Source organism: Taudactylus pleione, unplaced genomic scaffold (genome assembly GCF_031769625.1).
Source record: "Taudactylus pleione unplaced genomic scaffold, aTauple2 ptg000473l, whole genome shotgun sequence".
Taxonomy (NCBI): domain Eukaryota; kingdom Metazoa; phylum Chordata; class Amphibia; order Anura; family Myobatrachidae; genus Taudactylus; species Taudactylus pleione.
This window is the reverse complement of record NW_028284875.1, coordinates 8,451,175-8,478,841: the sequence shown is the minus strand read 5'-3', so window position 1 is coordinate 8,478,841 and position 27,667 is coordinate 8,451,175. Positions and strand designations below refer to the sequence as shown.

The 27,667-nt window shown below is 40.8% G+C and overlaps 1 protein-coding gene across 3 annotated transcripts in view; it reads left to right on the top strand.

Annotated features, from left to right (window-relative positions):
• Window positions 1-27,667, top strand: part of SCAF8 (SR-related CTD associated factor 8) — a 261,275-nt gene that overhangs the window by 146,144 nt on the left and 87,464 nt on the right. The window lies entirely within an intron of this gene.

The following is a 27,667-nucleotide window of genomic DNA, read 5'->3' as shown; positions in this document are numbered from 1 at the left end:
ATTTGAAATTTAGTTGTCTTTCCTGAAATTATTTTTTTGTCTGGAAACACTTAAGAAATGGTTCTAATGACAAAATACAAAATTTAGTTTACAAAAAAAAAAGTGTTTTTCTACCCTTAAAAAAGGAATGAAAAACGGACAATATCACATACGTGTTTGAAGAGGTTTCGGAAATATAAAGTCTCTTTTGTATTTTATATTTGGGGAATTTTTTACTTGTTTCTCCAACTACATTTTAATAGTAAGTGCCAGTTAATCTTGCCAGTTAAATAAATCCTATATATGTTTGTTACATACTCTAACACACTTAACTTAAAGTTCAAAGATGTGCACTTCAGTGAAATATGTGTGTTACTACAGCAGTTCAGTAAATTGGACAAGCACCGTAGCTTTCTACTGGCTGTGCTTTTGCAGGAAAAACCAATTCTGCTAAGATAAAATTGTAGGACTGAAACACATGGGTATTTGAATATCTGTACCATCTCGTGTTAAAGCGAATGATACATTTGATGAATAAAATATAGTAAGTATGGACGCACTGTTATCTTAGTTGATAAAGCTTTTACTACATAAGAGAGTACAGGACCACATTCCCCAGGCCCAAAGAGATTTATCAAACCTTGGAGAGAGATAAAGTACCAACTAATCAGTTCTTAACGGTCATTTTTCAAACACAACTTGAAAACTGACAGAAGCTGATTGGTTGTTAATTTATCTCTCCACTTTATCTCTCTCCAAGCTTTCATAAATCTCCCCCTTAGGCTCCAAAATATTCTACCATATTTTCAGGTTGCTTTTTAGTGCAATAAATTTGTGAAATTATATTAAATTCAGTATTCATTTTCAGTAACCCTATATTATGCATAAACCTGGGCATATATAGCAATTTCACTTTGAGACATTGCTGCAACCATGGGCCATTTACATTGCATCCGGAAAGTATTCACAGCGCTTCACTTCTTCCTCAATTTTTATGTTACACCCTTATTCCAAAATGAAATAAATTAATTTTTGTCCTCAAAATTCTACATACAATACCCCATAATGACAACATGTAAAAAGGTTTTTTTTTTTTTTTTTTTTTTTTTTTAGATTTTTGATAATTTAATTAAAAAACAAAAACTCTAAGAAATCACATGTACATAAGTATTCACAGCCTTTGCCATGAAGCTCAAAATTGATCTCAGGTACATCCTGTTTCCGCTGATCATCCTTGAGATGTTCCTACAGCTTAATTGGAGTCTACCTGTGGGGAATTCAGTTGATTGGACATGATTTTGAAAGGTATACACCTGTCTATATAAGGTCCCACACTTGACAGTGCATGTCAGAGCACAAACCAAGCATGAAGTCCAAGGAATTGTCTGTAGGCTTCCAAGACAGGATTGTCTCGAGGCACAAATCTGGGGAACGGTACAGAAAAATATCTGCTGCTTTGAAGGTCCCAGAATCATCCGTAAATGGAAGAAGTTCAGAACCACCAGGACTCTTCCTAAAGTTGGCTTGCCGTCTAAACTGAGCGATCGGGGGAGAAAGACCCTAGTCAGGGAGGTGACCAATAACCCGACGGTCGCTCTATCAGAGCTACAGCATTCCTCTATTTAGAGAGGAGAACCTTCCAGAAGGACAACCATCTCTGCAGCAATCCACCAATCAGGCCTGTATGATAGAGTGGCCAGACGGAAGCAGGTCCTTAGTAAAAAAGCACATGGCAGCCCGCCTGGAGTTTGCCAAAATGCACCTGAAGGACTCTCAGACCATGTGAAACAAAATTCTCTGATCTGATGAGACAAAGATTGAACTCTTTGGTGTGAATGCCAGGCGTTATGTTGGAGAAAACCAGGCACCCGCTCATCACCAGGCCAATACAATCCCTACAGTGAAGTATGGTGGTGGCAGCATGATGCTGTGGGGATGTTTTTCAGCGGCAGGAATTGGGAGACTAGTCAGGATAGAGGGAAAGATGAATGCAGCAATGTACAGAGACATCCTGGATGAAAACCTGCTCCAGAGCGCTCTTGACCTCAGACTGGGGCGATGGTTCATCTTTCAGCAGGACAACAACCCTAAGCACACAGCCAAAATATATAAGAAGTGGCTTCAGGTGAACTCTGTGAATGTCCTTGAGTGGCCCAGCCAGAGCCCAGACTTGAATCCGATTGAACATCTGAAAATGGCTGTGCACCGACACTTCCCATCCAACCTTATGGAGCTTGAGAGGTGCTGCAAAAAAGAATGTGCAAAACTGCCCAAAGATAAGTGTGCCAAGCTTGTGGCATCATATTCAAAAATACTTGAGGCTGTAATTGCTGCCAAAGGTGCATCAACAAAGTATTGAGCAAAGGCTGTGAATACTTATGTACATGTGATTTCTTATTTTTTTTATTTTTATTTTTTTAATTAAATTTGCAAAAATCTCAAACTTTTTTTTACACGTCATTATGGGGTATTGTGTGTAGAATTTTGAGGACAAAAATGAATTTATTCCATTTTGGAATAAGGCTGTAACATAACAAAATGTGGAAAAAGTGAAGCGCAGTGAATACTTTCCGGATGCACTGTATGCACATTGGAGGTAGAGATTCATTTTTTACTGGTAAAAATGACACTGTTATGCTTTCTTGCATTAAGATTTCAGGGATTCGCCTTTTGTTAGAATCTGCTACAGATTCAGCAATTAAATTAGATTTACAGGTAGGGTTTATATTAGGACATGAGCAACTGTAGGGTCTAGCATTCAAGATTAGGGTTAATTTATATTAACAAATATGGATAAGAACTGTACCACATTGTGTTATATTTTTTTCTTTCCACCAGAAGTTCTTCGTATTTTGCACTCAACTTGAAAGGGGAGACTCTTCTCGTAATTCTTCTATTTTGTCTTTAGTACAACTGGAACATATATAGAAGCTTTGTTTAGGACCTCTTGTAGCCATTATCAGTGAATTGTTTAATCTAATTGTTTCCCAAGGTCTTTTCCTCTTTAATACTGCAATGATTGCTGCGTGTGTACCCCAAAATAAGCGGATATCTTGTATTCATTTGAGCAAATTACCATGTTCATAAATGTGGTCAGAGGATAGCTGCTAACAGACAATGAGGGGGGGATACAATTAGGGGTGATAATTATACCCCTTTCAGACATACCGAGATTCCCGGGTATTTGGCCTGCCTCAGCCAACATGTTCCCGGGTAGGGTAGCCGACCCTCCAATCGACCAGGGAATTTCCCAGGACTTAAGTCCCGGGAAATTACCCTGCTCATGTCTGAATGGTGCTACCCGGGAATTTACTCCCGGCCTTCACCAAACAGCTCCTGATTGACCGGCCACGGCTGATTGCTGCATGGTGATGACATTATCAGCAGCAGCCGGAGAGAGACGGGAGAGACGCCGGACATATTGCAACAGAACCGTGATCTGGAATTGGTGAGGAGTGGGGACAGGAGAGGAGTGGCAATAAAGGCTTTTATTAAATAAAACTTTGTTTTGAAAACACATATGTTGTGCCATAATTTTTTTTAAGTTACACCGTTAAATTAATGTTGCATGACCTCATTAATGTGTGCCAGAAAGCGTCCACTTTAAATGAGAAAACTGTGATTTTCTGTGTAAAAAACAGAAAAACCCTGCTTATGTCTGAAGGAGGTCTACCCGGGAATTTGCCTGGTAGAAACTGTAGTGTGAAAGAAGGGTCTCGACCATGAGCATGAAATTTCCCGGGTCATATGTCTGAAAGGGGTATTAGTTAAGTGAATGAGCTTATCGCTTGTATCTCTATATTAAACTAACAGTGGACCCGCACTGGTTGTAATATATTTCCGTGCCCTATTATAGGTAGATAGCAGTTGTTAGACCCAAGCTCATATATCCCTTAGCAATAAAAATATTTTTTCAATATGATACTGAGGTGCTACCATCAACTCTGAAATTTACACATTTTTTAAACTGAAAAGGACAAAGAAGAGCATACTGAAAGGAGCACTAAGGGTCTGAGAGCCGTATTCAATATGAGCCGAGCCACGATATTTTTTCGCGGCCCGGACTTTCCGCCTACTTCACCTGTTTTGTAGGTGGAAAAGTATCGCGGCTGTCCCAGCTTTACCCCGTATTCAATATGGAAGTACGCGAAAACGGGACCCGGCGAAACTTGAACAGGCGGAAAGTACTGTCAGTTTTGGGGAATTCAGCCTGACACCCCCCAAATGATGCTCTGACATGGGGGTTCCCTATAGTACCCACCGATTTGGCTTGCCGAAGGTATTTGGTGTTTTTAAACTGGTTCAATAGTTGCTAAATTGCCTTTTTCTATGCGTGATGCAGAATAGTAGTTTGGAGGGGGGGGGGTTTCCAGAAAATAACTTATCCCCGCAAATTTGGGGTACTTGAAAATGGGGGCCAACATATTGAAAAGTTGCTAAAGTGAAGTTGAAAAAATCGTGAAAAAATCCACCTGCCGCAAGCACCTGCAATTAAAAAAAACACTTGGGCCATACTTGGAGACCCCTCCAGAGTCAAGTTCGCTAGTTTTTAAGTTTGTACCCCAACATTTATTTTTTTCGCCCCCTTTTTCAAAGTCATTTTTTGGGGTGTCCTCAAGTGTTTTTTAAAAAAAATTTTTGACACAGATTACATTTGGAGGACTGTCTGAAGGCTGCACGGAGGTTCCCCCAACGTTGCACCCCAAAACCCCAATTCTGCACTTTTTCTGCCTCCCAAACATAGGTGAAACTTTTCCGCCTATTACATTGCATTGACTATCCGCCTAGGTGGAAAGTCTTTCAAATTGAATACGGGGTAAAAGTCAAACAGGCGAAAATTACATAATCGGCGAAAAGTTTCCACCAAAAACACGTGGAAACTGACTTTTCTCCTCAAATTGAATACGGCCCTAGGTCAGAGAGTATGTTTTCTGTCATATACTTAAATTCAACAAATCTTTATTAATTGCGTTCGCTCTGAATCAGGGCCCTCCACCATGAAAATGGAGCGTCCTCCTGGACGCTCGCATAGCTGTGGGTGACCACCCACAGCTTATGCGAGCGTCCATGATGATGGTCGCGATGGTGAAGACCATCGGGCTTGCGACGGAGACCCTGCAGTAGGGTCTCGCTGCCGCAAGCCCTGGAGTGATTTTGGCTCTATCAGAGCCAAAATCACTCCCACTGACATCACTAGTGATGTCAGTGGGGCCGGCTTCAGACGGTAGGCGTTCCCATGGGAACGCCTCAGTCTGGCAGCCACGCCCCCGGCACGCCCACCAAAGGGGGCATGCTGTCAATCAACATCGGAGCGACGGAGAGCCCGTTGCTGTCAGGGTCTCGCGCATGCGCACGACGGAGCTCCCTCCGTCATGCGCAGTGGGGCAACATCGACCCGCTCGCGAGCGGGTCTGAATGTACCCCTGTGTTCGATATAAAGGTGAAATATTATATCAAATACAGAGATAGTATAGATGTGCTTAGAAATATTTAGAAAAGTGCTATTTAAAAATCCTTTTCACTGCTGGTCACATGATATACCACTTATTGTTCAGTACAGCTGATTGATTATTTTATATAACCCTGACTCATATTTACAGTAATATAATGTCTTTTGTCACCAGGGTCACATACAAAATATTACTCCAATTATCTCCAAGAGGAATATGTGTTTTATTTTATCAGTTTATTGTGTACTTTATTATACACACATCATCTTGTTCGATAGGAAATATTTAGTGTATTGGATGATCATAAACTATAAATAGTTGCCCCTGTTTTCTCTCAGTTGGCTAGCTCTATAATTCCTCCCAGTAAAACCCTTTTGTTATTTTTAATGCTGTTGATGTGGATTTATTGTATCAAATATTACTGACTGGCTAATTCTGATACGTTTCTTACAGAATTATGATCAAAGTATCTTCTATGCCAGGCCTCAGGTTTTTCGAATTCTGTTGCAGATATATATTAATGCAACCTTATAAGGATTGCCAGCCTTTTATTACAATATATCCATTTCCGTTCTGTTGCAAATTGTATCTATCCAAACTTCAGGAGAGATTGCTAGTAAGTCATTCATTAACAGCGGCTTTTACTCAGCTCACAGGTCCCAATTCTTCCTATAAACAAGCAAGCATAAATGCTTAGACCAGCGAGCGCTCAATCTTAAACAATAAGCTATGTAGCACTCTATACAATGTAAACCTATGTCTGTCGTGATTCCCCACAACAATAGATAACCAGTGCTAAAATGAATGTGATATGTATAATAACAATACCTGATTAATCAAGAGCGTGGAAATACGTTTAATCTTATGTACAATTCAGACAGGTTGGTCTAAATGTACGGTAATAATAAAAAATAAATGAAATGAAATAAATGGAATAAAATATGAAGTTCCAGCGATAAGTAAATAAATAAGTAAACGGGCTAAACTGAACAGGAAATCTTAAATAAATAAAAATAAAGCTAGCAAAATACACTAAAGTTGTAGAGCTGATCGTAGCATATCAATCTACAATGCAATTATCAAAAATAAGAACAAATGAATGCAAAAATACAAGAGTCCTGATGCACCATATAATATCCGTGTCCTATAAAATCAGGCTGATGTAACTAACATAGTCCGGCATACACATAGAGGTCAGTCCTGAAAGGTACTTGAGTCCGGATTGCCTGGTCTGTGAGATAGTGAATACGGGTGACCCTGGCTCTGCAGTAGCCAAGGCCCGCACAATCAGCTTCACTGCTGCCCGGATGCGTGCTGGAGGTGCCCTAGCAGGAGCGTACCTGGTCAGCCTGGAGCAGTCCTATGTATTGTACCGTTCCTGGGAATATTATTATGATGACTGTGTCCTTATCTGGGATATATTACACTATTTTATTCACCAACATGTCCATCAAGTTTAATTTATGGGTGTTACTACAATGATACAGTATGATTAACTAAAACTCATATTCGTCTTGGAAATAATTGGAGTAATATTTTGTATGCGACCCTGGTGACAAAGGACATTATATTAACGTAAATATGAGTTAGGCATATATAAAATAATCAATCAGCTGTACTAAACAATACTGTAAGTGGTATATCATGTGACCAGCGGTGAAAAGGATTTTTTAATAGCACTTTTCTAAATATTTCTAAGCACATCTAATAATCTATTCTATCTCTGTATTTATATAATATTTCGCCTTTATATCACACAGAACACAGTATTTTAATAAAGCAATTAATAAAGATTTGTTGAATTTTAGTATATGACATAAAAAAATACTCTCTGACCTAAACCCTTAGTGCTCCGTTCATTACACTCTTCTTTGTCCTTTTTAGTTTAAAAAACTTGTGTGCGCGCTCCGTTTATCGGGCAATTAGGTTCAATAATTGGTCTGCGGGCATTCACCTGTTAATTCTTCCAGGGTTGGCAGGCGTTAATTACAGATGAAAATGGGGAAAGCAGCCTGTACCCCATATAAAGGTAAAATAATATTGGCTAACAAAATAGAATTCTGTTAGTGGCCACATTTTTGTATTAAATGAGTTATATAAGCATTTTTCAATAATAGTTTAAAATTTATAGAAAGCAAGTAATTTTATGCAAAATGTATGCTCTAGAAAAATTAGGGATACATAAAAATGGGTGTGAGTAGGTTTTTGTATCATTTAAAGTAGGGGTGGGCAACAAGCGGATCCCCAAATGTTGTAAAACTACACATCCCAGCATTCCCTGCCACAGTTTTGCTATTTGGCCATGCTAAAAATCTTGCAATGCATGCTGGGATTTGTCGTTTGACAACAGCTGGAGGGCCACTTATTGCCTACTCCTAATTTAAAGGCACTTTTAAAAAGTATGTAAAAAACACCCGTCACTGCCAGCTGCAATGTTTAAAACACCTGCCCCATCCATACGGCAGCCCCATTTACCTGCCCCATCCATACGGCACCCCCATTTATTTGCCCCATCCATACGGCACCCCCATTTATTTGCCCCACATCTTTAACCCCAATAGTCTGCACTTTGCAGTTTTTCTCCCCAAAACAGACATGTCCTCATTGGCCAAATTAAGCGAATTAAAAGGTAATATTTGACTAATTATTCCTTAAGGAGGGTGTCCCAATGGTTCAACACTCACTTTCATATTTAACACGCGATAATGGCTAATTGAATTCGGCCCTATGTGTGCATGGTCATGTTGCGATCACTAACCGGCTTCTTTGTAAGCGAACAGATGTTTGTTCTCATTGGAATTGGTGAACATGTGTAGTATGTTTGGCCCTTGTGTTGTTATCATTACAACAACTTACTTGCTCTACCGACATCATTTTTTGAAATAAGTTCCAAAATCTAAAATGTATAGATATCCATCTTATAGTGTATTTCCTATTTTACTGAATCGGAAGAAACTGAAAAAACATATTAGGGTGTTAGTAGAGTTCCTGCAATCCAGAATATTATATTCTCCAGGGTCAAACTTTCCATCCAACCCTACAAGTCCCCCCCCCACTCCCCCCCCATAAGCCTACTGCTGTTTGGCAATGTCATCCTTGCTTCTGGTAACAACACACTTTCTATATGAATAAAGCCTACCTTGGTAGGCATAAGTACAGTCCTCTGTCTGCTGTGATATGATGATGCTCTAGTCCATGCAAGTTTTTTAATAAAAGTAGTGTGTTGCCAGCAGGAGCAAGAACAGCAACCAACATCAAGGGACCCACCAGATAGTGTAGAATGCAGACCCCCAGGTAAATTATATTCTAGATTAATGTTTGACTTTTGGGTGGGTCAAATTAGCCAGTTCAATCTCTACATTTGATTGCAAACTGAAGGAATCACATCTCTTAAAATAGTGAATATACATATATTGGGGCGATTAAAATTTTTTGTGGGCTGTGATAATTAGTGGGCGCCCAGTATTGCAATTCAATTGCCATCTTCATGTCCTATTAGACCAGGTTTAGTCACGTAAAACAACTAAACCCATCTAAAGTCCTGGTTAGGACACCCAAACTGCGTTTAGGGCGCCCTAACCACGGGTGTATTGCACATTTTTGCTCTCACCCTCCTGCAGGGTGAGAGCAAAAATGGAGCAACAATTGAATTGCTCCATCAGACACCCTAAAAAAATAGACGCTGTATAAATAATTGAATGTTCTCCTTTGTAAACTTGACTGTTTATGAAGGCGTTAACATTAGTTCATTTTCTTTTTTGTTTTATTTCACTTTACTGGTTAATGTATTTCATGCAGATAAGTACAGTAATTACACCTGGTTCTCCACACACAGAAATTCAAATCTACAACTCAAGCACTGGACAATCATATCCTTGAGTAAAAATGCATAGAAATAAGAGAGCAATTGTGTAATTTAAAAAGAAAAAAAAGAATATCAAGTAGTATAGTGACGCATATGGTTGCTGTCTGGAATATCGGTATTGCTTGGAAACCTCGACTTACAAATATAACAGTGCTGCAGTTAAAATATTCTGGGCCTTGGTGTAAATTTTAAAAAAGCATGCATGGTTTCTAAAACAACTATTATACAGTCAGGTGCATAAATATTGGGACATTGACAGAATTTTCATATTTTGGCCTCTATTCACCACCACAATGGCTTTGAAATGAAACAAACAAGATGTGCTTTAACTGCAGACTTTCAGATTTAATTTGAGGGTAATTACATCCAAATCAGGTGAACGGTGTAGGAATTACAACTGTTTCTATATGTGCCTCCCACTTTTAAGGGGCCAAAAGTAATGGGACTATCAACTCAAAAGCTATTTCATGGACAGGTGTGGGCTATTCCCTCATTATTTCATTATCAATTAAGCAGGTAAAAGGTCTGGAGATGATTCTAGGTGTGACATTTGCATTTGGAATCAGTTGCTGTCGACTCTCAATATGAGATCCAAAGAGCTGTCACTATCAGTGAAGCAAGCCATCATTAGGCTGAAAAATCAAAACAAACCCATCAGAGAGATAGCAAAAACATTAGGTGTGGCCAAATCAACTCTTTGGAACATTCTTAGAACGCATCGGAGAGCTCAGCAACACCAAAAGACCCGGAAGACCACGGAAAACAACTGTGGTGGATGAGAGAAGAATTATTTCCTTGGTGAAGAAAAACCCCTTCACAACAGTTGGCCAAATCAAGAACACTCTCCAAGAGTGGTGGTGAATAGAGGCCAAAATATGAAAATTCTGTCAATGTCCCAATATTTATGCACCTGACTGTATATGGAATAGTCTAATCAATTCTGTCATTTATAAGATTATTAGTAAACAGAAGCCCATAGAGCAAGGAACTCTGTGGTAATTTCTTATATTATTAAAATTACAATACCAAAAGAAAAGTGGAGGAGTAATGATAAAGATCCACAGGTATCCCCGGAGCTGGTAATTTTTATAATTTTCAATACCTGCTGCAAGTGATATGGGGTAATTGCAAAAGCCTAAAAAAAAAAGATAGAAAAAAACGCAAACATATATGTTAACACGGCACCAATGTAACAAAGTGTGTTAGTAGAGCTGAGAACATTGGTAAGGTGGTTTAATAACAGGCAGTTCCTTGTGATCTAAAACGGATCCTTGAGATAATTAGGATGTAATCCTCCAGAATGGGTTCAGAACAGTGTAGTACAGTGATCGCACTGACCAACAACATGTGGCTCCCAGTGAACCCTCACTTTGAAAAATTGTGGTCCTACTTCACTATTTCTGTGTCCCATCACAATTTATACTTTTGAGGTCCCCATATGCTTCTCCACATAGCATCAGACCATCCCACATATCCTAGACATACACCATGGCAAGTCTCATATTTTCAGTACTGATGATGCTTATAGATGCATTGTCTTGATCTCACTTAGCCAACAGGCATAATTCTTTATGCAGAGAGAGGGTAAGGGCAGGCAGCAGTTAGGACAGTGCTGGGGGAATGGAGCAGTTGGGGTCAGGAAGGGGATCTTAAGGGCAGGCAGTAGTTATGGCAGATCGTTGGGGTAGTGGGGACATGCAACGGTTTGGGCAGATAGGCTGTAAGGCTAGATAGTAATTGTGGCAGTACTGGGAGCAAGGAAGGGGTTAGCCATGAGCTATCTTCTCTACCAGATTACAAAGGACACAGTCCTGTAAAATGCATATATCAGACAGCCTTAGGATGAGCCAGTAACAATGTGTCCCATTATGCCAAAGAACCTAGTTGGATGCATTGAATCACTGATCAGCCCTGACCTTTGCTATTGTAGTCTCAGCCTTACCCTAGATCCTCTGTTTCTGAATCCCACACCACAATATTGCCAGACCAAGGGTCAGGAAATAAATGCCCCAATATTGCCAGGCCTGGGGGCAAGATGTAGGCACTCCCAATATTGCCACATGATGACCCCCCATCAGTGCCCAGGATACGGTGCTCCCCTTTACCTTTTAAGTTTAGCTCCTCCGTGTCTTTGTTAAAGCCCTCACGGTTTCATTTCCCCTGGAGACCATGGAGTTCAAGTTGTGACTCCACTGGGAATCCACGGCCATGTAAGGGAGTAGGTATCCCAGGCCACCTTGGGTTGTTCCTCTCTTCGGGTCCCCCCGGCGTGGCTCTGCTTCATAGCTGGAGAAGGGCAAATATGTAGCTGGGTCCTTTCATTCCCCCCCCTGCTGCAGTCCTGGTTGGCCAGGGTGAAGCACAGACTTTATCTGGCTAGTGGCTGGGTGCATCGGGGAGGAGGGGCCACCCAGCTCACCGCTCTCGGCAGCAACCACAGATCCACACTTGCCTCTCTATTGATGGGGATAAATGTGAGGGAGAGGGAGGGAAGCAGGCATCGGGCGGTGATTGGATGGGCAGACACTGCAGCATTGCTATTGGCTGCGAACAAACAGGTTAACCACTTATTTCTCCCTCACTACCTACAGTGCCGAAGTGCAATCCCTGGTAGTAGTTCCACCTGTTACACAGAAGGCCAACTGCTCGTAGTTGAACTCAGGAGCCACTGACCGATCCTGTTCTAAGCTCTACTAACCCACTTTAATACTTTACTAATATATATATATATATATATATATTATATTTGTGTTCTAATTGAAATCTTAATGAAATTATATATTAATTGAGGAGCCTCTAATTTTACATCTTTAAAGGCAGGCCAATTGATTCACAATCCAATACCAAGTGCAGTGTCACATATCTGTGTGCTTTATTATTAGTTAAAATTAGTACTCAAGTTTTAATTTGAGAAAACCTAAATGAACCCAGATACTCTGCTACAGAACACAACTACTGTTACTGTTATAATTATGTATGTCAGAGTTTGTGCGGTAATAAGTAATTAGTAGAAAATTCTGCTTGTATAAGTTTTCAACTCATGTAGTCTTGACTTGGTACCATCACCTTTTGCTGCAGTAACAGTTTTACGTTTGCTGAGTTAAGTTTCTATTAGGTTTGCACACTGGTAGTGATTTTTGCCCATTCTTCCTTGCAGATTTACAGCAATTGAATTGAGATCTGGGGGTACTGTATATTTACTAAAGGTCAATTATAATCGATTTTAAATCCATCTAAATCGATGTTGTGTTTCTGGGGCTAAATCACAAATGTACTAACACTTAAAAAAAAAAAAAAAATTGTCTGTTAGTACAGTAAATGTGTGATTTAGCCCCAGAAACACAACATCTATTTAGATCAATTTAAAATAGACCTTTAGGAAATAAATCCTGGACTTTGACTTGGACATTGTAGAACATTCACATTCATTGTCCTGCTGAAAGGTGGACTTTCTCCCAAGCTTTAATTTTATAGCAGACTGAGGCAGGTTGTCTTGCAGTATCTCCCTGTATTATGTACCATGCATCCATCCATCAGTTTTAACAAGGTACCTAGTGCCCACTGAGGAAAAGCGTCCCCACAACATGATGCTGCCACCCTCATACAATGTTGAAAGTGTGTTTGCTGAGGAATGGGCCGTTATGTTTGCGCGATAAATAGCGTCATGAATTGGGTTCAAAAAGCTCAATTTTTGTCTCATCTCTCCACAAAACCGTATTCCACGAATTAGCTGGGTCACTAATGTTTGTAACAAACTGCTGATGTGTTTTGATGTGCTTTTTATTCAGGCTTCTTTCTAGCCATCCTCCCATTCAGGCTATATGTATGCAGAGCGGTTGACTGGTGCACCTTCACGCCAGTCTCAGCCACTGACTTCTGAATCCAATTCAAAGTGATAGGTGGTCTCTATATTGCTTCCTAGGCAGTGTCTGGGTGGTATGATGCAGCATCTATTTCCTCACAATTGATCCAATTGTGCTCACTGGGATATCTATGCACTTTGGTATTATTTTGTAGCCTTCCTATCTTGTGCATGTCTATAACTTTATCTTTAGTTTTCATAGAATGCTGTTTGGTTGTCATTTTCACAGCTTTTATTCTGCATGTCGGGCAGTCAGGCACCGGATAGTCCAGTTTGTACGGACCGCCCGATGTGTTGGCCCGTCAGCAGGGGGGGGTCGTGTGTCGCATTGCTGGGTACACACGTCGTTTATTGTGTACCCAGCTTTAGATATGTTTTAGCAAGACATAGGGAGTACATCATTTATAAGGCATTATCTTGAAGAGTCTTGAGATTGTGTAAAATCAGTGTAATCATGTTCTATCCTTCAAAACTGCATGACCGTTACAGTCATGTTTTAAGTTTTCTCCAAATTTTGTGCCAATAACCACAATGACCTTTTGGAGACTAGATAATGTAGCTCTAATATCTAAATTAAAACTAAAGTGTATATTTACATCTTAAAATAGAGAACCACATGCTATAAACAAAAGGAAGGATCCTTAATCATACGAGAAAATTCTTAACCTTTTCAAGACCTGAGGTGTTTTTTTTTTTATGTGTTTTTTTTATACCTCTGTGACCTCTAGTTTTGCAAAACATCTATTTTGTTGTGAATTACAATTTAACTTCTCAATCTCTACACAAATATTCCCATCCTACCCATTGTTATTTTGTTTATTTCTAATCCAGGTCTTCTGGAGATAGAGAGGTATGTTTTGTGTGTGTGTATAAATGTATGCACGGGAACAATTTAATCTCGCCACAGCGCCCTGCATCTCTTAACAACATACGCCAGGTCACCACAGTCCCCTGCTAGTGACCACAACCCCCTGCTTCTCACTCCTGCCCCCTTCATCTCAACAGTGTCACCACAACACCCACTGCTGCTGCCCTGCAGCTGACTGGGACCCGGCCACTGGAATGTGCTGGGATGGGCAGGAGGATCATGGATGAGAGATTTTATCGGCACCATGTCCCTGGGGCACCAGTGCATATTTAATCAGTCTCCATGCGCACCCCTCCCCAGCTCCTGAACATGGGGATGAGCAATGTCCTCTTTGCACAATGTACCCTGTATTTCCTGGGCTTCCTGTTCAGCGTCATTGCTGTGGTGCCACTGTCCGAGAACAGTGCTGACTTCCATAGGAGGTGTTTACTGTTCACCGTTTGGCTAAGCGGGAACATCATGCTGTAGAGGGAGCACTTCACAGTGGAGGAGTGGTGGCCAGAATCCGCCTGCAGGTTCAGCGTAGGGATGGACATGAGAATCTGATGGTTACTAACCATCAATGTTTTTGTTCCAATGGTAGGGATTTTTTCATTTGATGGTGGTGGTCTGATGTTTTCCACCGTCAAATGGATATGCCTCCCCTGCTACTTTCTAGACTGAGTCTGCATCAGGACATCTTCATGAGTTCGTTGGAGGCTCTCTCATTCTCTGCCTCAGATGTGACCCTGCTCTGCCCCTGACTTTCCCTACTCTAGGCTGCTGCTAAGCAACATGACACATTGCTATCTCTGATTGGCTCTCACTGTCTAAGAGAGCCAATCAGAGCGTAGCCCTTGGCTCTGCAACAACAGCAGTCGCTCACACAGGTCAACAGTTGTTTCTGTGACATGCTTCATTCCAAGCCTCAGTTTCAGGTGCTCTCTTGCTGTTTCAGCACCCTGTCCAGCTCCTTTACAGCAGCATGGTGCAATATTTTTTCTAAAATCATCACTACTCAGCTCCCTATTGTCACAGAATAATGGTTCATACATCTAAACCTTCCTCAAACAATGCTGTTAGAATAGTTTAAACCCCCATCAAAATCCATCCAGTGAAAGACTAGCTTGAACAAACAGACAGACCCCTAAACCAGGGACTTTATTTTTTGTAGATATATAGCTATATGTATCCTATTTTCATTACAAATTAGGATAATGCCAACTGGATCTATTAATAATGCGGGAATGCAACTTAGCAGAGCTGTTCTGCCTTAGTCTAGTGCTGTAAGGCTCAAAATCACTCCATGCCTGAGTTGAACGAATAATGTAGAGAATTGTCAATAGACCCGACTGCATATTAAATGCTTCAGAACAGAAACCAAGGACATACAGGCTAACCTTCCTTGAATGCCGGAGCCTGGAAAGGAACAAATGTAGAACTTAGTCTTGGTTGAAATCTAATGTCCACATCACTTCGCAAAACCACTATAGCCCTGTGATGTATAATCAGTCAAGACTAAAAAGAAGAATTTTGTGACTGGGATGACCTTGTTCCGCCAGGCATTCCCAGACTTTTGGAATAGAGATTGGTTACTCGTCCCTGAGTGGGCTTGCTTCACCGCTCCTAGGGATTCCCTCTCACCATCAGTAACCGCCTGTTACTGATTCCTCCCACTGCGTATTGGGCAGGTAATGCTGCCACCACCAAGCTCCTACACTGTCACCTGGAACCACTTCTCCCAGTCTCCTACACAGACACCTGGAACCGCCTAATACGGACGACAATACTTCCTAGTTAGTGTCGGCTAATTCCCACTGGTCTTACCATGGGCCAGTCTGCACATGGTAACTAGCAAATTGCTTGAGATTGGAGACACTGGGCTCAATCCAGAACAGCCAGAGAATGGAACAGGGTTTTGTGCTATTCTGGTGGTCACTGGATACAAGCAGATGCAAGCGTCTTGGAGCAAGATGGGTTTTTTTAAAACTATAATCGCAGCATACAGATATTTCTCCTCTCTGACAGTCAGAGGATTTTTACTCAGGGCTTGTAGGACCTGTTTTATAGCAAGTGGACATTACAGGCTTCAGCCCTGCCCTGACCTTTAGGACTTTTATACCGATTAACCAACTATCTTGCAAAATATAAATAAATACATCTTACATTTCAAAGGAGTCAAACAACTTTCATATATATACCACCCAACCTAATTTTTCCTAATCTGATTTAACATATAACCATCTAACCATCTCTCTCCTAACATCTTAGAAAGCTCCACAATTCGTGAATACCCCATGGAGTACATTGACTGTAAGCAAAAGTATGGTCTCTTCACACTAGTTGTTTTGTTAGGTCAGGATAATTACTATCTCACATCCTAAGTGAGAATGTCGCAAACTATTTCCAAATGGCAAGGCCTTCTAAAACAAATACTTTCCTATAAGTGCACAATTCAGGCATTTAAACATGTTTCCACAATTCTACAACTGTGAACAGTGCATTAAATATAACATGTTAAGAAAACATTACATATACATTTACAGTACCAGAAAATGGCGTAGTGGCACAAGGGATCAGTGCCATGGCCGCCATCTTGAACATGTACGCCAGGTCTCCGGCCATAGTTTATAAAACTGAAAATGTTTGATTTTCATCCTGCAGAACATTCAAACAAAGGAATGTCCGGTAGGGCCCAACAAGTAGGGGATTTGGGAGCCAACCCTTGCATATATATTTATGAATATGCTTTTGAGATACAGATGTCCTCATACAGTATTGCCACAGTTGCGTCAAACAGCCCTTCTCGGCGTGCCAGGTCCCTTTCAACTCTGTTTGCGCTGAGCTTTTTCATGTCTATTCACTAGAATGTGCATCTTAGTCGCAATCTGATGTGACAGAACCACTTAACAAGGCTGCACTGATTCATTTGATATGAAAGAGTTTTACATCTGTGTGTGAATGAGCCCGAATGTGTATTTGAAGTGCTATGATGCAGCGGCCGCTGCTCTTTTCACACCATGTTCCGTTTTGCTCCATCTGCAACTTTGTACATATTTAAATCAATTCCTGTGCGGTTAAAGTCACAATGTTGCGTCTCTGGTACAGATTGAGTGGTGTTTCTCTTCATCTGTGCAAATTTAAAGAAAAGGTTGCTACGCTACACCGCTCAGCGTGACTCACTCGGGCTGCATTGCGTATTGGTATATGAGGACACATCTATACCATAAGACAATATTTAACTTCATGATGGTCAGGCAATTAGCCAATAATTAAAGTAGCTCCAATTTGTTTGTGAGAAATTGAGGGTAAATCAAATGTTCCCTGACTCCGATTTGTTCTACAACATTTGCCAGTAGCAGAAATTGTATGATCAATGCAGTGTCTTGGGTCGGTACTTTTATTCTATTTTGACTCACAATTGAGATAGTCTGCAAATTTTTCAAGCCCTAGCATGTTTAAGGTAATTTTTATCTGGGACGACTTTTCCCCATTTCTAGATTCTGACTATTCCCCATTGAACCACAACTGCACAAGGACCGATTTGTAAAATCAGAGCTGGCCCTAGCCAAATTAGTGCCCCAGGCAAGATTTTGGGTGGTGCCACCCACCCCCCTTGGGATTCTGAAAAGACTTGTGGTCTAACAGCAGGGGCGTGGTATCACTGCGCTGTAGCCCCCTGCCCCCATTGTGCTGTGCTCCCATCACCCCTCTCCCAGCACAGATCACAGCACCCCTCACCCAGCACAGGACCCTTCACCCAGCACAGCACCTTCACCCCTCTCCCAGCACAGATCACAGCACACCATCCAGCACCCTTCTCCCACCACAGCACACTCAACCCCACGCTACCCATCACCCTCTTCCAGCCCAGCACCCCTCTCACAGCACCTATCACCCCTCTTCTAGTACAGCACCCCCCTCTCCCAGCACAGCACTGTTAGTACCCGTCACCTGACCCAGCACCCACCCTCATCCAGCACAACACCCCTCACCCAACAGCGTGGCCCACACTCAGCATAGCACCCCTCTCACAGCACAGCACCCTCTCTCCCAGCACAGCCAGGTGACACCCCTCACCTGACCCAGCACCCCTATCCTAGCATAGCACCCCCCTCACCCAGAAGAGCACCCCCCTCTCCCAGCACAACACGGTGTCAGCACCCACTCTCACCCAGTACTCCTCTACCAGCAGTGAGCACCCGGCCCTCTCCCAGTTCCAGACTTGCTTTACTTGAGTACAGCCTGCAAAGCTGCCCGACTCAAGGTACAGCAAGCCACGGGCGGTGGACCTGCTTTTTCTGGCTCAGGCTAACAGGCCGCAGCTTTGTGAGATCACTGGAGGCGGAGCACAAAGCCGAAAGGTGTGACTCACTACTCCGAGCTCCACAAAGGCCCATTGGAGGAGCTGCTTAGGGTGCAGCAGCCCTCCTGCGGCCATTTACTTATAGTTCTGAATGAGCCACAGCCAATGCACAGCAGCTTATTTTGATTGCGATAGCGGCCACCATCCCGGTGTGTGCCATCCCAGAGAATTGAGGTCAAGTTTGGGCCAACGCTCCAGTTCTCAGTTCTCCAAACCATGTGAATAAATTGATTCTCAAAAATGTTTTTTATTTAAGTCATCAAATATATTACGATATTCAAGCAAATATGTCACAAAAGTATTGTAGGGTCATAACAAAAAATACAATTCACGGTTTCGAGATAACTGTGCCACAATTTTCTCTGTTTACCAGTCAATACAAAAATAATCAAGGAAATATCGTAGTGACTTCAACCATAATAAAGGAAATAGGAGGGAAGATAGAAAACTGGAAGTGGGAGGAAGGGGAAGGGATAAAGAAAGAAAAGAGAAAAGAAAGGGAGAAATAGGGGATAAGATGGGAAGGGGGATATGAGCCATGCACTCCTGGGCCCAAGCTCTCTCTACTGCATTTGTTGTCTGTTTGTTTTTTTTGTTTTTTTCATTTAAGTATAAATTATTGGGGGATCCTGTAGAAGTATTCTAGTTTCATACCATTGTGTTGATCTGAAACATTGTGGTAGTTGTCTTATCTCATGATTTAAAGTATCAATAAAGCTTTCCCAAATTAAAAATGCTGCTCTGTTTTCTGATTCTCTAGGGTGGCTTTTCCAGAGACAAATGTTTGCAGAGGAAAATTATTATTATTTTATTTTTGTTTGTGTTGGGAGACATGGGCTGTTTACAGATCTTATTTGGCATGATCATAATGGAATCCTGCCAGGCTACCAAAAGTCAGGTGCTTGTCTTAAAACAGTGGCACTTTTACCCATGAGTATTCTTTTTCTTAGAACAGTGGTTTTATAACTGGCAAATATTTTTGTTTAAAAATAACACCAAAATTGTCGATTTGTGTCTTTATTATCAAACTGTATTAAAAGGAGCTATTTAAACCCGATTCAATATATTTTTTTCACCAAAATGTGAAATCACATTTAAACAGCCATTAATTACATAATGTAATAATTAAAAAAATGACCATCTTGGGGACGTTTTTGAAAAAAATATATTTATAGTTTAAGTAAAAAAATTTAGCATGTGTGTGTATGTATCCCTTGACAAAGGTCCAAAGAGGACTGAAACGTCAGATATGTTTTACTATGTTGGAACAAAGAATATGTTTTAAAACATTGGAAGACTGGTGAGTGCACCCCTATACTACGATATATTATTAGTATATGGATCTTTCCTGTACTGAATATTGATGGAACACCCCAGCAGATTGGATACTTTTAAGTGAGTGCGGACTCTATATGATTATTTATTTATATATATATTTTATTTTTATTTATTTTTTTTATATGTTCCTGGTGGAACGGAATAAGGTTCTTGGATACAGAAGGTTAATTAAGCCACACAAACCAGTATCTTGAAAAAAGATATAATTTATTACAACAAATGACAAGATATAAAAGAATAATAGTTACTTAGCTTCGGAATATAAATGGTTACACGATCCAGTAGCCTCGTCTCTCAGAATGGAGAGCTGGAATGAACAATATCCTGGCCACCATCTGCAGTCTCTGGTCCAGGCTTAGGGCAGGCCACTGGAATCTCCTTTGTCTCCTGTTTATATAGTATCCTACTTGCATACCCATCTAACGCTTACTAATATGGGCATAAACCTACTTCAAACTACTTTATTGGTTAACTACTGATAAGGACTTTCTAAAACTTAACGCAAGTGTACATTGCAGTAGACAACGCCTAAAGGATTTATGGCTTGTCTGCTTATCACATTCCTGTACCATTTCATGTCTGATTCACACATAAGAACCATGAATAGAAATGGCTGTCAGTAACCATTTTGCTATCCCAATACAGTCCACCCTTGGGCTTATAGTGTGGAAGACATGTATATCATGTTCTCATAGGATCTTTCTTTCCTCCTAATCGGCATCAATTTAACAGAATCCAGCATGTTAAAACATTTCCCTGCACAAAGAAATAATACCTTGATCCCAAGATACACACACATTATAATAATTATTCCTTAAATAAGCATATGCAGTAAACCAGTGAACCAATCCCCTATTTCTGAACAGGGTTGAACCACAGTAACCAACTTTCCTCATAATACTGTTTTAAAGGCCGCACTGCTCTCTTGGTTAACAAATGATGTAGAATCTGCTTGGTATTAACTTGATTCCCATCTGTAAAGAATGTGGTGGGGATCAAACGTCCCAATGTACAATTACCAAATCCCCCATAGGGCAACCATTTGTATGCCTTTCTCCCACAAAGGTAATACACATCATCTGGAAGAATATATGAAATATTAGCCACCACAGTGTATACATTGGCCAAAAGATCTCTTATCAGGATCAAGTGTTAATTGCATCATGTCACTACAATTACGTGTAATGTTTAACAGAGCCCGCCATTCCATGGCAGTATTAACCAATTGAGCTCCTACATCCCATATATATGAAATATCTTCCTACCCACCATACACTCAGACATAAACAATCCCCCTTTATATGTGAATACTCTAATAAAGCAGTGAATAATACATATGATTATATCAAATATATATCAGTTACTTATAAGATAATAATTATCAGTAAAGTTCAGTTCAATGAAATCTTGAGAATATTGGTGAGTGTGTGGATCCAGCCAATATAAGGCACAAGTTCAGTCTTGCACAGTACACATAGATGTATGTAATGGTTGTGCCATCAGATCTTATAACTCTGTTGTCCTCCTGGACTCTCTCCTATATAAGAAATCACTCTGGCCATCGTCCTCTCAGGCACATCTCCAGCAACGTTCTCTCATCTCCTACTCCAACCATCAACTTGTTGCCTTAAACAAATACAGTGTGAGATAATCCATAACAACAAAATAAAATAAGCATTTACTTATAATGCTGCAATTATCTATTACACCTGTCTCTATATCTCTTCCTACTAAACATGTCTTCATGATAACCTTATCATAAGTGTTTGTGTCTGTGCACCAGATATCGTACTTTAAAAGTTGCACCTTTTACAACCCTCCGGTTATCAAAATATATATATATATATCCTGCTCTGAAAACCCAACATTATATACATTCGTGTTTCCTAAACAACACATCCATTCATTCAATCATACTGATGTCAGTTTTGTGAATGATATGAAGCATAGAAAACCCAATATAATCGATGTTGTTTCTGTAAAATGGGTGTCTTTGTCTGCTTGAATCTTCTTGGGCATCCCATAATATCAACAAATCAGTCTGTGTCACATCTTCAGGAAAGTCTCTTATCTTGCATCACTCAGCTTAACTTCTCTCCTGAATGACAGTGTTTTGTAGCTGTTCAGTACAACACTCGTCCTCCATCTTCTTGGTGGCAAACAATGATTTCAAACTCCCAGACTTGTGCAGTTATTTCACAGTATCTGCGGCCTTTTTCAGTAACAAGCAAGGTAGGCCACATTTCCAGCTGTTGGCAAACGTAACAAGTTTTTGCAGTGTCTCTGAGCATGGTTTGGATATAAGGATCCCTTTGATTTGAGCTTGCTCGAATGCAGCGTCAGCTCCATCATGGCTTAACAGTTTTCCTAGCACCATCAGTGCTGTCTTTGCGGTAAATTGCACACCATGTTCTGTACTCAGTTCACTTGTGCAGACACCATTGAAGCTGTAGGTGCGTGTAGCAGCATGTCCCAAGTCGTTCTTCCAGCTTTGGACAGCAGTCCATATAGACTTGTGTCAAATGTCAATTTCTCAGTGTGAAGACTTACAGGGCATCCAGTTTTGTCAGTGACTTGGAAAACAGTCATAGATTCAACAAGTTCGCTAGCCCCTTCTTCTGTCGGTCAGCTGTCAGCTTGTAAAGATAGCTGCTTTGCTTCAGCAAAAATCCACAACAATCCTGTGTGGGTGCAGGTAGCACCATAGACCCTGAACCAATAATGCTCTCTGTCTTAGAAATCTTCCCACCACCGTGGAGCTGTGATCATTAAGAAATCTAGTATGGACAGTTCAAACATTGGTTTAAATTTCACTCGGCCAGCAAGTAGCACTTTGAACTCCTCAATCAGCATGAGGGTTTCTGCCGTTGTCATTGACAACTGTGTGTCTTTCAGTTGCTTCAAAACCTTTGGCTGGTAAGGCTTTGTAAGGAAATACATTGGGATGCAAATGTCATTACCAAACACAAAATCTGCACCTTTGTCACAAAATATTCCCACAATCAGTGTGTCTGTAATGCATGTATGCCCCTTGTGGTTGGTCAGTGTGTACCCACCAACCCCTCCTTCACAATGAGCAAGTAAACCATAAACATCATTTGCAATGGACGTTTCATCAGAAAATACATCTTGTTCACTTTTTGCATTTTTAAACTCAATGACACGTTGAGGTTCAAGCCATGTAAAAGCAATGTTGTTGTTTTGGGGGAAGTTTTCAGTCTCAGGGGCATAGAAATTTACTGAAATCCCTCCTAACTCCCATCTCCTGACTTTGGGCAACTCCCATGTCTCATTGGGCAAGGCAAAAGGCATCATCACCACCCCTTTGAATGGCCACGCAAACATATCCTTTTCTGCATTCAGATCACAATGGATGGCAAGCTGGACAATTCAGACATATCATTCACCTCATTTGCATTCAATTTTGACTCTGATTTCTGGACATATTCCTTGAATTCATGGGCATCAACGTTTCGTTCACATGTTGTCAAATCATCAGACATTTGCATCACACAATCACTTCTCTGATCAAACAATTTTTCTGTTTCAAGTTCTTTCTGACACACTTCTCTGTATATCTTAGTGTTCACTCTAGCTCCAGCGGCAGGCAGGGCGCCGGAGCTAGAGAGGGCACCTTAGGGCGCACGCGTCTGAAAAGGGGGCGTGTCTAAAAGACACGTCCCCTTTTCGTCACTCTTGGGGGCGTGCCCGGCACTTACGGACACGCCGGACAGCCCCCAAGCGCTGCAGACAGGGAGAATAGATGCCGGGCACATGCACCCGGCGTCTATTCTCTGGCGGTGACCGGGTCACCGCACATTTCTCCACCCGCGGGACACTGCGACCCACGGGTGAAGACGGCACCCGCAGGCTGTGAGGGCAGGGTGCTTTTTGCCCTCCTTCTGGAGGGCAGGGTGTTTTTTACCCTCCAAAACAGCCTAGCGGGAACGCTATATCTCTAACTCACTAATTTCTGCTGTGTGTAAATCACCTAAAATGTCAACTTCTTGTGAACATTCACTCCCCCTCCCTTGGGAATTTCTGGGACAATGTGAATTCAGGCTTACTCTCTCTGTGAGACCGGCTTTATCACTGCATTCCTCTGAACAGATTTTACATTTCTTTCAACATATATTGGTCTATGCAAAATTTCACTATTTTTACTCTTAATACCAGGCAGTGAAAAACCAACATTATGCTTTTTCTGGAAATCAGCCAGCTGAAATCCCAATTCATCTTTCAACATATTTGCATATTTCTTGAAAATCTTAAAGTGCATTATTCTTGTTTATTTCAACAACACAAACACAGAGACAGTAAACAGACAACATACAGATATACTGTACAGTATACACTCTGTGACTGATCAGGTCAGAACTCCCTCATTCACTTATGAGACAGAGGATTTTTTACATGGGTTTGCACAATCCTACGTTTGCACAGCAATGCTAAAACAATCGACTACACAAACCAAGCATATTTATGACTATTAACTCTCTGTATCCCACTTCTGACACCACTTTAATGTTCCCGGTAAAACGGAATAAGGTTCTTGGATACAGAAGGTTAATTAAGCCACACAAACCAGTATCTTGAAAAAAGATATAATTTATTACAACAAATGACAAGATATAAAGAATAATAGTTACTTAGCTTCGGAATATAAATGGTTACACGATCCAGGAGCCTCGTCTCTCAGAATGGAGAGCTGGAATGAACAATATCCTGGCCACCAACTGCAGTCTCTGGTCCAGGCAGGCCACTGGAATCTCCTTTGTTTCCTGTTTATATAGTATCCTACTTGCATACCCATCTAACTCTTACTAATATGAGCATAAACCTACTTCAAACTACTTTATTGGTTAATTACTGATAAGGGCTTTCTAAAACTTAACGCAAGCGTACATCGCAGTAGACAACGCCTAAAGGATTTATGGCTTGTCTGCTTATCACATTCCTGTACCATTTCATGTCTGATTCACACATAAGAACCATGAATAGAAATGGCTGTCAGTAGCCATTTTGCTATCCCAATACAATATATTATTTGTGTGTATGTATGTATATATAATATATACACACAGGGTGTCCCATGAGTCTGGAACCATTGGCGAAATAAAATGTGTTCAATATATCTTCCATTAACTGTTATGCATAACTCAACTCAAGACGGTTTCTCCAGTCTTCCATGACATTACACGATTAAGGATGTACTTAACGACATCACTCAGGGTTAAGAAGTAACTAAAAAAGAAGAAATAGTGATTTAGCCTTTGGTTCCAGACTTATGGGACACTCTGCGTGTATGTACTGTATGGATGGATGTGTATGTATTTTTATATATATATACATATATATATATATATATATATATATATATATGGTACAATGTACACAATTAATAAGTAATATTAAAATAACAAAAAACAAAAAGAGCGCTCTACCAATAGGTGTCAGCTAGATCATAGTGAGAAGGACTAGGGCGTGAGCCCTAAATAAGGAATAGGAAAAGTGAATGTGTCCAGCGACAAGCGTCTCTAAAAGTTCAAGTACATGTGCAGTATCAAATAATTAAATATAATTGAATAATATAGGTTCAGTACCCAAAAAATGTGTGAGTAGAAACAGGTTTATGTATATAAAAACAGTTTATTCAGACAGTATCAAAGATGGATAAGGAAATTAATATGTACAACAAAGATAGAATAGAGTATAGGGTCCTCTATAATGCCAAACTTCTATAGTTTCTAAAGTGCACCTAGTGCTTAGATATTTCTGGCAGTATACTTATATGTTTAAAAGGCACATTAAAACAAGAAATGAAAATGACAAAGTAATATTAATAAAACTCGAGTAAGTCAGGACAGATAAAAATCCTTAAAATACATTGCACAACCATGTTCCACATAAAAAGAAATCTGAAATACGAAATATACACATGATAATAGTTTGCTAAAAAAGCAACAATAAATTTAAGAGTGCTTATCTTGATGGCTCAATTAAGGCAAGAGTACAGCTTTCCCAACGTGTTTCATCCAATGGGACTCTTTCAAGGGAAAGCTGTACAGAAATATCTAAGCACTAGGTACACTTTAGAAACTATAGTCACTTTACTGCATAGAGCTTTTAAACTTGAGAAGTTTAGCATTGTTGAGGACCCTATATTCTATTCTATTTTTGTTGTACATATTAATTTCATTATCCGTTTTTGATACTGTCGGAAAAATTTTTTTATATACATAAACTTGTCTCTACTCACACATGTTTTGGTAATGAAACTATAATATTCACTTTTATTTATTTATTTGATACTGCACATGCATTTTAACTTTTAGAGACGCCTGTCGCTGGACTCAATGGTGGTGCGTCTGCAAGTCATGTAAGTCTGTTTACGTTATGCAGAGGCGAGCCCAGCATCAGGTGCTGGGCTGCCCCCAGCCCTCTTCTTGCACTAAATGGATGCCGTGCGCATGTGTGCGTCATCCATTCTGCTTCTCGGCACCGCTGCTCTTAGAGCTGCGCCGGTGCCTCAGTGTCCCCAACCTCCTAAACGCTCGCTGGACACTAAAAGCGGGACTGTCCTGCTGCAATCTGGACAGTTGAGAGGTGTGTGTGTGTGTATGTACGTATGTGTATATATATATATATATATATATATATATATATATTGATCCCGGTAGTTAGCGGCACTGGAGGACTTGATCAATCAAAAGGTATTTAATAGACCAACGTTTCAGGGCTACTGTGCCCTTTTGTCAAGGTATCATGATACCTTGACAAAAGGGCACAGTAGCCCTGAAACGTTGGACTATTAAATACCTTTTGATTGATCAAGTCCTCCAGTGCCGCTTACTACCGGGATTACTACACATTTCTACAGAGGGCATGGAGGCAGCTTTATCTTACATGGGAGTAGTGCCGGACCATTTGGACTGTATATATATATATATATATATATATATATATATTCGTACACACTATGTATACATACTGTGACTAGCAGTGACCGGACACATGGAGGGGGGGAGATGCAGCTGCTGTCTGCTTCTAGTGCAGACACCGCTACAGAGGAGCCAGAAGGAGGGGACAGCAAGACAGGACACAGCGCAGCAGCTGCGGCAGGTCCTAGGAGCTGCAGCTACTGCATTCATTGAAGTGGCTACTGCCCTGCAACCGCGCTGATCGGGGGGGTAAACCGCCTTCCTGATCACTACATGAATGTCACGTGCTGGGAGGGGGGTGCCACCGGGTGCCTGATCACTGTGACCAGCAGTGATCGGGACACAAAAGAGGGGTAGCTGCTTGTGCAGAGGGACCAGGAGGTCCCTCTGATATATCCATTTGCGGGAACATTTGCTTCCCGCAGCCACCTAGTGGGCGTTTGTGACTGGTCGCATCAGATTCGACCATGTCAGTTAAGAGCCCATTCTGGTGTGGTCGCATCCGATGCAACCACGCCAGGCAAGTGGTTAATTAGTACCTATTAGTGAAATTGATTATGCCATCTGTGCACAAGCATGGATATCCTTAAAACCAGGACCGTTAGGGTGCTTTGAGGACCAATGTTAAGAAACCCTGTTTTAGAAGTTCTAAGGCTCCATTATTTTGGCCAGTGCCTACATAAAATCTTATCTGTATACCATCCTAGACTTTGAGTTTACTGTAATGGGAAGGAATAAACACAGGGCCCTAACTTTTTTTATTTTTTTGTGTCTTCCTCATACCAACAAGGAATTAGGTTTGAGGTTATAATTTCAATGTTAAAAGCAAAGAATATGGCTTGTGGGTTATAGTTGTTTGACTCACTTAACCACAACTGTAGCTGAAACTGGGTGGGATACTCCCATATCGTACTACATTTGTTTAATTAATTTACTCACCTAAGGAGGTTTTTTAAAATGCACACATCATTCAACCTGAAGCCTTTAATAGAGATGTACTTATTTTCTTAAATCTTCCA